This window comes from Equus caballus, chromosome 18 (assembly GCF_041296265.1).
Source record: "Equus caballus isolate H_3958 breed thoroughbred chromosome 18, TB-T2T, whole genome shotgun sequence".
NCBI classification, from domain to species: domain Eukaryota; kingdom Metazoa; phylum Chordata; class Mammalia; order Perissodactyla; family Equidae; genus Equus; species Equus caballus.
In genome coordinates, this window is record NC_091701.1 from 46,318,429 (window position 1) to 46,330,842 (window position 12,414).

Below are 12,414 nucleotides of genomic sequence, written 5' to 3' on the forward strand. Positions count from 1 at the left end.
CCTTTGAACATATCTCCCAAACTCTATCACAGAAACCAAAGGCATCTTCCATCCCATTCTACTTAAATTTCCAGCACATATCTCAACTCTTTCAGGAAAATATCTAAGATATGCTAGATCTAATCATGTATTATTAATTCTATATTCAAAAATTCTGTATTTCAGGGGCCAGCCCGGTGGTGCAGCAGTTAAGTGCACACGTTCCGCTTTGGCGGCCCAGGGCTTGCCGGTTCAGATCCCAGGTGCAGACATGGCACTGCTTGGCATGCCATGCTGTGGCAGGCATCCCACATACAAAGTAGAGGAAGATGGGCACACATGTTGGCTTAGGGCCAGTCTTCCTCAGCAAAAAGAGGAGGATTGGCAGCAGATGTTAGCTCAGGGCTAATCTTCCTCACCAAAAAAAAAAAAAAAAAAAAAAATCTGTATTTCATTTATCACCTGTCTGATTGACAAAAATTCAAAAGTTTGACAAAATACTCTGTTGGCAAGGATATGGCAAAACAAACACTCTAAACATGGCTTCTGGTGGTGGTACAAAACGGCAGAAGCTTCTAAGTAATTTGTTAAATTCTGGCAAAATTGCACACATATAATCTTTAACCTATTATATCTCATTATTTTGAAAAGTGGTCAATAAAGTGAAAAATAAGATTTATCCTGCCTTTCCTATATGAACTGTTAACTCAGAGTAAAAACTCAAGAAAGTAAGTCTCTCGATTCTAATTAATAAATGTACAAGGAATGATAGGATTAGATTGTCACTAATTTTCTGTTTCTAATAAAGCAATGAATTAAGTTGTTAAAAAACAAAATTCAACTGAGTAAATTTTAAAGATCTTATTGGCTTTATTTAACAATTCAGGAATCAGCCAGCATCCAAGTTAGCAGATAGAAGGGAGCAGTACAAAATGAAAGACTTTTATAGGGAGAAGGGAACAGGAACAAGAAAGTTATACTAGACAAAAAATCAGACGGGTTATGGCAAAGTCACATTCCTTCAGGGGATGGCAGGGGTCTATTAGGCAGATTACCTAACTAGTGCTAATTAGGAGATTCCTAATTGACTGGTTTAAGATTCCATTTCTGAAAGAGCTGAACTGTAAGTTAAGCCTTGGTTTCGTGACATGAGGTTTAGCATAAGTGACTCCATTTTGGGCCTGTTGTCTTGTTTTTAACAAAGTTATGACTATGAACACCTAATATCACATAGAAAAAACCAACCTAACCTTATACTGATAGAAGTACATACATAACCTAGGAAGTAAAAGCCTGAAGGTTATCAAACCTCTAGATCCAAGTAACAGAGACACATGTTAAATAACACTATATAGTTGGGGCTGGCCCTGTGGCCAAGTGGTTAAGTTCGCAGGCTCCGCTGCAGGTGGCCCAGTGTTTCGTTGGTTCGAATCCTGGGCGCAGACATGGCACTGCTCATCAAACCACACTGAGGCAGCGTCCCACATGCCACAACTAGAGGGACCCATAACGAAGAATATACAACCATGTACTGGGGGTCTTTGGGGAGAAAAAGGAAAAAAATAAAATCTTAAAAAAAAAATAATAACACTATATAGTTATTTGCATTAGTTCAATAAGAATCTGTTCTCCTTGTAACAGCACACAATTGGAAGTGTTGGTTATATTACCAAGGTTTTGACTGGAACGTCATATTTGAGAGTGATGCATGTGGAATAAGATATGACCAGACAGTTTTAAGGAACTAGGTTGAGTCAATAAATCCCCCTTCAAAAAAACTGCATAGTCTCTTGCTGTCCAAGTTTCTGGTACCCTTAGAGGTGAGTAAGAAAGATCACTTCTTGGCAGGCCCAGGAACCTCAGGATATTTTGGGGATCTTGAAAAGAGAAATTCGCTCAAATCTATAGGTATTATAGGTGAAGTCTGATGGTGACTCCTTGGCTTGGCTTCCTACCCTCAAGAGGCTCTTAAAAGTCCAATCTGAGATTACTTATAAAAAACTCCAGCAAAGCAGACACTAAAAAATCCTATATGGTCATCACTATTTTCGTTGCACTTGTGTAATTAGTCACGCCAAGTTTAATGAGACTATTTTGCAAAAAAATTAGTCTTATTGTGGTTATGTTTGATAGAAATGGGGATGACTGTAGACAGAAAAAATATATTTCATTGGAAAACTATTGTACACTTTTGTGGATATCAGATTCTAGTGCTGTGCATTTTCTTTGAGGTTTTGTTACTTACTAGTAAGCCAGACTGGATCCCAAATTCTCTTAGTTTCCTCAAATATCTGGTTGTGACTCTCCAAACTAACATTTCCAATTTTCTCCCACCCTTCTGTGTTGGAATAACTAAGAACAAAAATTGCTCTTTTCTCAAAGCCCTGCAAGCTGAAATTAGACAACTTGATATAAATAAAGGGAAATCACAAGAGTTCATGTATAGGTAATCTTCATGCCTGTTGCTGTGTGGCCCACTCAGAAAGTCCACCAGAATACCTGATGACATCACAGAGGCATTCAAACAGCAAAAGAAGATTTGAACCCAACATCTAGAAATCTCGACTGCGTGCCCTCTGGACTCAAACTGGGTTTATAGTTGGCTACAATTATTAACTTTTGTTTTTCTTTTGTTTCCATAGAAATGTCTCCTATTAAATACCTGATTGCTCATACCGTATAAACCCAACTTTGGGAGCCCACCTGCATCACCACCTTCTGAAATGAGACACAACTGGTTAACTGAACTGACCTACTCTCAGGACGAAGAGACTGGCTCGGTGAGCTATGGGGCGATCCACCAATTCAACTTCTAGACTACGAAACTTTTTGGGGAAGTTTCAAAGGCTGAGAATGAAGGGTAGCAGAATACGCCGCTCAAAATATGCTTCTTTGGCATAGGGATTATTTTGGGCTGATTATTTTGAGAAACAGCAGACACAGGAGAAGCTCTAAAAACAGTAGAAGCTACCCTTTCATAAAGGAAATTTACATTTAAAAAGGAAATTTCCATTTATTAGAACGTCTCCCCCTCCATACCAGGAAGAGAGGATGATTAAATCACAAGAAACTCTTGTCAATGGAGAAGGCACCAACAAATCTGCACACAAAGACTTACCCTTGTTTACTGTGCTTTTCCTGGAAACCTTCCCAGAACCGCCTCCTCACACCTTTCTTTCCCTGGGATCTCTCAGGTATACACGAGCGATACTTGTTAATAAACTTCTGTTTGTTCTTCTTTTGTTAATCTGTCTTTTTTTACAAGGGTCTCAGCCAAGAACTCAGAAGGGTAAAGGGAAAATTATTTTTCCTCCCCTACACTATACTATTGTGAGAGGATTTCACTCTAATATGGAACCGGAGGAGATGAAATGGAGAATCTCATGCACATGCCCGAAGAATGGAACATGAGAACTGAGAGAATGATTTCCCATGAATGCCTGACACATAGAAGACCAAGAATCATCTCCTGATCAATGAACATTTGCCAAGAATCTCTCCTCATCCTCAAGCCAATAAACTTGCTGCTTGCACTCTGACTGGACTTCTCCCTGTTTGCACTTCTTGTCCATAACATCCCACTCCAAAGCCTCAATGCACCAGCCTGTAGCTTGCTAAAGCATGCATTTCCTGAATTATAACTCCTCTGCTATTCCCAAATAAACTCAATTTCTGGTAATTTGAGCTTGCCACAGTTTACCTCCTTATTTACATTGACAGTATGCTTTAGTATGAGAAGTGGATGGGCGTATGAATGAAACAATAACAGTTATGACTTGATCATTGTTGAAGCTGGGTAATGAGTACATTGGAGTTATTTTATATATTCTCCTAAATTTGTATCTGTTTGAAATTATCTTTAATAAGAAGTGAAAGAATGTACCGTAATTTACCTTATGAGAATATAGATCTTGGGCCAAAGGCTCCATGATTTTCGTTCTGCAAGCCTGAGATGAGAGACAGGAATTTGTTTTTAGTTTAGGTGTCAAATGCTTCTCATGCAGGTTACCAAAAATATACACTTTTGTGTCTCCTCAGAACTTGAAGTATGAAATAGTACTTGGCATGTAGATTTGCTGCGATTTTAAGCTGTGTTTTCATCTTCACAACTAGACAACAATTAACATTTATTCTTGTTTTTCTCACTATTTCTCTAGTACAAGTGCTTTATTTGACAGATCTTCAAACATAGTAACTTCTTTTATTCCTCCTGAAGAGAGTGTATATGCCTTAATCCAAAAGAATTTTTCCTGAAATCCACAAAACCAAGGTACAACGCAGAGACATTTTAAGGCTGATTATATACGCCTCTCACCAATCAATTGCGACTTGCTTCAAACACTTAGATGAGAAAAATATCATAAAACACACCCTATTCATTTTTACCCTTTTGTAAGTGTAAGAGTTTATTTTTAATCCTTTGCTTTAAATAAGTTCACAACTGCAAATTGATCTTTATCAGAAAACGATGATAATAAAGCACCCCACAGCATCTGCCTTGGCAAGATCAGAACTTAAAATCTTGATGCTGTTTTTGTTCCCACAAATGGAGATAGGGAGAAAAACTGAAAGGACTATATATGTGTGTGTGAGCGGTAAGCAAACGTTTCGATTTAAACTGGACTGGCTTAAACTGAACGAAAAATTTAAACTGGATGAAAAAATTGGCCCGGGCTTCCCATTGTCCCCTGTGGACTTCTTTACAGAGTCAGCGTGGAGTCTGCTGAGAATGAGAGCTGCACCGGAAACCAGCCACTGCTTTCTTTTACTTTCGGAAAGAGGAAAACCAAAAGCCATTCTTTGAAATTTAAGGAAACGTAGAACTACCTTTGAATTAATCAAGAACACTTCTAAAAATTACATTAGAATTCTTAGTTTTTAAGGCCATTTCGAGACCCAGAAAATTCACATGAAAAATTTTTACTGCCCAAGTCTGTCTGAACTCCTGCTGTTGTTTCAAATATTTGAATTCCATAGAAAACTTCAGCCAAACCTCACATTATTGTATAACCATAGCAAGGTTTTCCTTGTTCTTTTTGCTGTTTTGCAAATAAAACTCTTCTGTTTGCAATGCACAGCTGTAGATACATTTATTTTCTTCCGGTATGAGTAGGACAAAACAAATGAACTTAAATATTTCATTTATAAAACATTATTAATTATTTTGCTACTTGTTTTCTTTTACTTCCTGAAAATTCACATTTAAATAATATTTTTCAGAAATTCTTAGAAGTAATGTGTTTGCCCTCAATTTTGTCTTTAATATAAATAGCCCTAAATTGCTATGATTTCTTGCTATTATTTGTAATAAATATCTATTTACTGATAAGGAAGAAGTGCCTACCCACAATACTGTCTGGGAGAAATGTCTCCCTGGGGGTTATGGCTGAGATCAACTTTGAGGTAATGAAATGACAAAGCATCTTTCATTTCTATCATTCCCTCTGAAATGACTGCAGAAGAACAGGATGTATAGTTCTGTAGTACCCATCGTAGAGATTTACACAAATTGTTCCTTTCTTTCAGATTGCTGTTACTTTCCTCCACGTTACATACTGTCATTAAATTCTCCACCCTCACTATTACAGCTTCCATTACCACCCACATGGCACTACGGCTTTATCCATGGGTGGCAGATGTTATCACCATATGTCATCCGATCAATTTTCCATTCAAGGGTAATGTAATGTTTGGGGGAAAGCCAACTCACACTTTAGTAAAGGCTTTCTCTGTAGTCTTCACCAGCCGTAAATGCAAGCATCCTTTCAAATTCTTGGCTCAGATACCTAACCAAAAAATCAGCAGGGATCTTAGAGATGCTTTGCATGTTTCCGTGTTAGTTGGGCTCTCTCTCACTATCACCTGCCAAATTGTTTCCTATTAAGGAGTTTGGCATAATTTTGCTTTTCCTCTACTTCTATTCATCTCAGAATATTCCGGACAGAGAATCATTAGATAGATGAATACCAAAGGAGAGTAGCAGTTTAAGGTCTGGTTCACGAGCCTGTTACTGCTTGTTTATTTCTAAGATCTCTATCTCACCTCCTTGTTCCACAAGTTGGCATTACTGATAGAGTTTGAAATGTTTATTCTATATAATTCTAAAGGGTAGGCAAATTTAAGACAAGATCCATTTATCTGTATAGTGCTGATTTGCACATGCTCCTTCTCTCTCTCTTTTTCTCAATCTTTTTTGTTTTCTCCTTTTTTCTCCACATTTTCCCCTGATTCCACTCCCATTCTTGCTGTGGATTTGTATCTCCCACATTTATTGAACACATTATTTGCCAGTCACTGTGCTATGCTTTGCATATTTAAATATTAATTAAAATACAGTTCTTCCAGGATCTCCAAATCTTAAAGGTAAACCTTAAATTATTTTGAAACCAGTCCAGTCTAAATCATCGCATTTCCCATCCATGTTGGATAATTAAGATGTAGAATGTTTGGGAGGAGAGGAAGTGGAAAGAATTCCTTATTTTTATTGATCATAAAATGATTTCTTCTCAGATGCTCAAGCTGCCTACCATTTGGTGAAGAAATTTTTGTTTACATTATCCATAATCATTACTATTTTAAAGGTTTGGATCATGTCCTTTTTCCATTTTCGTCTTACCAGTTTCAAGACATCCAACTCTCGGGGTCAAACTCATCTGAAACCCCCTTAATTCCAATGATCACTTGACTTGTCTTTCTCCAGATATTTTTTAGTTATTTTATGTTTTTCTTGATATGTGACAACCATGTTTCAATCTGCACTTTTATATAAAATAAATGCACACTTCTTTTTTCAATTTCTCATTTACTATATTTCCGGAAGGCAAGCAGGTTTGTGAGCACTTTTCGGCAACATAAAATAATGTATTTAAAAACCAGTCTAAAGTGATATCAATCTTTTCCCGATTTACAACTGATGTTCAAACATCATCATATTTTAAAGTTTGAATTACTCGTTCTTAACTTACAACTTTGTATCTACCCCTAATGAAAATTGCCTACTACTTTACTGTCCATTCATGCTGACCTGTAGAGTTTTCTGTAGTTGATTCTCATTTATTTATTGTGGTCCTCCCCAGGATATGTGAGTGGAATCAGAACACTTACCAGTTTACTGTTCCTCAAGAACATTTTATCAATACTGCTTAATTTTTATAAAATTAACAGTCTTAATCACAGCTGTTTTTGGCAAGAATCTCCGAGAAAACCACTGTTATCATTCTTATTTTTATCGAGAGCATCTCATTACTAGGCAAATTCCTTATTTTCTTTAAATTTTTTTTTAAAGATTGGCACCTGAGCTAACAACTGTTGCCAATCTCTTTTTTTTTCCTTTTCTTCTTCTTCTCCTGAATGCCCCCCAAACATAGTTGTATACCGTAGTTGTGGTCCTTCTGGTTGTGCTATGTGGGACGCCACCTCAGCATGGCCCGACAAGTGGTGCCATGTCCACGCCCAGGATCCATGAACTGGTGAAACCCTGGCATGCCGAACTTAACCTGTGAACTTAACCACTCGAGCATGGGGCAGCCCAGCAAATTCTTTATTGTTGATACGTCAATTTTCAGAGCCTCTTCTAACTGAAATGTCATACTTTTTGATGGTTTTGTAAGCAATCTTTTAAAGGATCACTTACCCACATAAAACCTTATACTCTTAAAGTTCTTTAACAGGGGCTGGCCTGTGGCCGAGTGGTTAAGTTCACATGCTTGGCTTCCACGGCCCAGGGTTTCCTTGGTTGGGATCCCAGGTGCGGACATGGCCCCGCATCAGGCCGTGCTGAGAGAGTATCCCACATAGCACAACCAGAAGCACTCACGACTACAATATACAACTATGTACTCAAGGGAAAAAAAAAGATTGGCAACAATTGTTAGCTCAGGTGCCAATCTTAAAAAAGAAAGAAAAAAGCTCTTTAACAAAGAGATCATAAAGCACATTTTTTTCTCACAAAAATACTTTGTTACATTTGCTCCCCTACTTTTTGCTATAGTTCATGATCCTCCTCTTTGTTATGCAGTCTGCTGGGATGCATCACGGGCAGGAATTACATCTGTGGTTTAATTTGGGGCTCTACACATGGACTAGTTCAGCACTCCAGTTCTGTAGTGTAGACCATGAATGTATATATAGAGAATATAATTTGCTTCATTGGAATGGAAGGTTCACAAAGTCAGAGACTTCGTTTTGTACCACAGTGTTAAAATAACTTTTGAGGCCCAAGATGAAGCCACTTCTGCCCAGGGTGCCACACCAGAAAACCGAAACTTAGATAACTTTTGCATCCCTGGAAATTCTTCACTTGACCAGAAACAGAGTATATCCAGTCAGTCAGTCCAGAAACATCAAGCCAACTGTGGACTCTATCCTTATTTCTTTGCGCCTTCTCACCCTAACAAGGTATGTGGGCTAGGCCAATCATATATTTTCTATTTTTCTCTTCCTTGCTCTTTATTCTTTTTTGTTTTCTTTTTGTGGTGAGGAAGATTGGCCCTGAGCTAACATCCGTTGCCAATCTTCCTCTTTTTACTTGAGGAAGATTGTCACTAAGCTAACATCTGTGTCAATCTTCCTCTATTTTATACGTGGGATGCTGCCACAGCATGGCTTGATGAGCAGTGTGTAGGTCCACACCCAGGATCTGAACCAGCAAATCCAAGGCCCCTGAGCAGAGCATGAGAATTTAACCACTCCACAACTGGGTTGGCCCCTGTTCTTGGTTCTTTGTCTTGTAAAATCTTCCTGCCTTCTGCCCCATTTGGCAGTTCTTCAAACTGAAATTGTCCACTTCATGAAGTGGTAAGTAAAGTTTGTTTGTATCAACTAAATTGTCTTCTTTATTTTTGAGGAAGATTAGCCCTGAGCTAACATCTGCTGCCAATCCTCCTCTTTTTGCTGAGGAAGACTGGCCCTGAGCTAACATCCGTGCCCATCTTCCTCTACTTTATATGTGGGATGCTTACCACAGCATGGCTTGACAAGTGGTGCCATGTCTGCACCTGGGATCCGAACTGACGAGGCCCTGGACACTGAAGCAGAACGTGAGCAATTAACTGCTGTGCTACCGGGCCAGCCCCCTAAATGGTCTTCTTTAATCATTTTTTATCACAGTATTTTAATACCAAGAACAGTGTCTTTCACATACAAATGCTCAATAAATATTTGTGAATTCATACTTGTAGAAGTACATTGTTAATCTCTTACAGGCAACTAATGAATAGATTTTTATTACGTTGCGTTGGTACCTAAGTGATTTTATTGTGTCTTTGAGCATCCCTTGCCGTCTGATGATTATTCTGGCTTTCCTCTCACATGGGCAGAGGCCACAATGATGGTCTAATAGCCTCCTGGCACCCAGACAATTTATAGCAACTTGCATAATACTTTGGCCACTTACACCAAATTTTATCCTTGAGTTCTTAAACCTTTGGGGGCTTGCCAACAAGTCTTGCTGACATGTGTGGCTCAGTTAGCTCAAGGGTTGTCTTAGTACTCTTTATCACCTTTTGATTTGATACTTCTGAATCTCATTTTCAAAAGGCAGTTTAGGAATTCTTTAATGGTTTCCTCAGTGAAGACTGGAATGAAAAAATGACTTTCTATATTTTTTCTATTCCTTGATATGTTTATGAGACCACAGACATGAAATAGTTCCACTGATCCTTCAGCTTATGTTAATATATTTGAAGGTCTTTTATCTTTGACAGCTTGATTCCTTGCAAGGGTTTTCTTGCTCCTGAACGACATAATTTTGGACACGTGTACTACCTCTCCCCAAGATCATCTCGATTCCATTCACTTGGCAAGATCTTGACTCTCAAAAATACTGGTTTTATAAGATGTCTATTTAGCCAGATAAGCATGAGTAATTTTTGTTTAAGCATTTGGTCTGTGCCAAGCCTCATCTATTTCCTTAGCGGTCATTTGTAGTATCCTAGAACCTTACCTCTACAGCTCAACTGGAGGAATCTTCACTCATTTAATACATAAAATATTGAAGTCTCTTCCTCTTACAACCTGCTGGCAATTCTTTTACTCCTTCAGGTTATCTTCATTTTCCAGCTTTTAAGAATTCTTCAATTATTTAATAATGGTATTTAACCTTAGAGATTTTACAAGATTTCTTTGTCATAGAAGATTTTTAAAGTTACTGAGACTACTCCCAGAAGGTGTGTTCCCTTTGCTTTTGGTAACATGCAGCTGAGTTCCTGTGGTGATCAAGGCTCCCACTGTCACTGGTCCTTAGGAAAGCATCTTTCTCTCTCACCATCATCCTCCGTTATCCCCATCACTTCTGTCAGAAGAGCGGTCAAGGTAGAGACCTGCCACAGCACACAAGGCCACTTTATGCCTCTGTTCATATTCAGATTCTTCAGACTGAAGAAACAGCCTGGTGAGCAATGTGCTAGAAAATCCTTGTTCTGGGTGTTTGTGAAGCACTGAACTTGTCTTCATTTCTTTATTTCTCATTCATTCTTAAAACCACTTCAGTATGCCTCCTGCCTCAACTACTCCCCTGAAACTGTTTTCTTTCAGTTCACCAAGAACTAAAAGTCAAATTCAATAGACAACAGGGCTCTAAAAATTAAGTCAGCAGAGAAAGACAAGCACTGTATGATATCACTTATATGTGGACTCTTAAAAAGCATACTTGTAAAAACAGAGAATAAAATGGTGGCTACCAAGGCATGGGAGTTAGGGGGACAGGACAGCTGTCGTTCAATTTCACTGTAGGGGAAGAAGAAATTTTCCTCTACCCTTCTAGGTTCTTCTGGCTGGTCTAAGAATTAAATTGACGTGAGACAGATTAACAGGAGAAAATCAAACAAAGTTTAATAACATGTATACACAGGAGAAACCCAAGAAAATTGAGTAACTGTCCAAAATGGCTGAAGCCACAACCTAAATACCTTCTTCAGCTAAAGATAAAAGAGGATGTTGGGGGTAGTGGTTTGGGACTTCAGAGGGAAGGAAGACAATTCACCTGGAGATGGAAAAGCAAATGTTTGGTAAACAAATGTTTTCCATGCCATGCAGAGACAATGGGACACATGGAGGACTTTGATCAAATGGGCCTTGCTGGGTTCCTCCCCGTCTACCCTTCCTGGTTCATATTATACCATAGTTGTCTATGGTGATACCTCCTTCCTGGAACAGGCCTTCTATCTTAAATTCCTTAAGGCAGTTAAGGGAAAGGTGACAGTTTCTTTCTGAGTCTTTTAAAACCAAAGAGACCACATTTTGGGGTGGTAAATTCTGCTCCCCTACAGTACAAACTTACAACAAATAGTAAATAAGCCTTAGAGATGTAATGCACAGTACAGTGAATATAGACAACAATATTGCATTATAATCATCAGACTTGCTAAAAGACTAGGAGCCAATTATTCCAACTAGTAAAAAGAAAGGATAATTGTGCAGCATGATAAAGGTGTTAATTATTGCTACAATGGCAATCATATTACAATATATAAATGTATCAAATTAACATGTTATATGCCTTAAATTTATACAATGTGATACGTCAAATATGTTTCGATGAAAAAAATAAATTAAAAAAATAAAACTTAAATGTGCGTATGACTTACCTGGGGATTTTGTTAAAATGCTGACTGTGATTCAGTTTACTGGGGTGGGGCCTGAGATTCTGCATCATAACAAGCTCCAGGGGCTACCTTAGCTGACTTCCGTGAACTGCACTTTGCATAGCAAGGCACTAGGACTTGCCATAGCCTTTGATCCTGCATCTTCCTGGATTTGCTACACCACTCTCTTGGCTTCCCTCCTGTCTAACTGTCCCTCCTAAGCCTCTTTACTTCGTTGCACTTCTTCTGTTTGTTCTTTAAATGTACATAATCCCCAGAGTTTCATTCTCAATCTGCTTCTGTTTCTAGAGCGATAGTTCTCAAACATTAGTGTATGTGAAAGTTAGCTGGGAAATGTATTGAAAGTGGAGATTTCTAGTGGTTTGGCATGCTCCACTTTGGCAGCCCGGGTTCACAGGTTCAGGTCCCGGGTGTAGACCTACATCACTCATCAGCCAATCTGTGATGGCCACCCACATACAAAATAGAGGAAGACTGGCACAGGTGTTAACTCAGGGCTAATCTTCCTCAAGCAAAAAAAAGAGGAAGACTGGCAATGAACGTTAGCTCAGGGCAAATCATCTTCAGTTGAAAAAAAGAAAAAGGAGCTTTCTAAGTCCAGTCGAGAGATACTGATTAAGCAGGTATGGGGTGGAGTCTATTAGTCTGATTTTTTTTTTTCTTTTTGAGGAAGATTGGCCCTGAGCTAACATCTGTGTCCATCTTCCTCTATTTTATATGTGGGATGACTACCACATCATGACTTTATAAGCAGTGCGTAGATCCACGCCTGGGATCTGAACCAGCGAACCTCAGGCCACTTCAGCAGAGCACAGAAACTTAACCACTATGC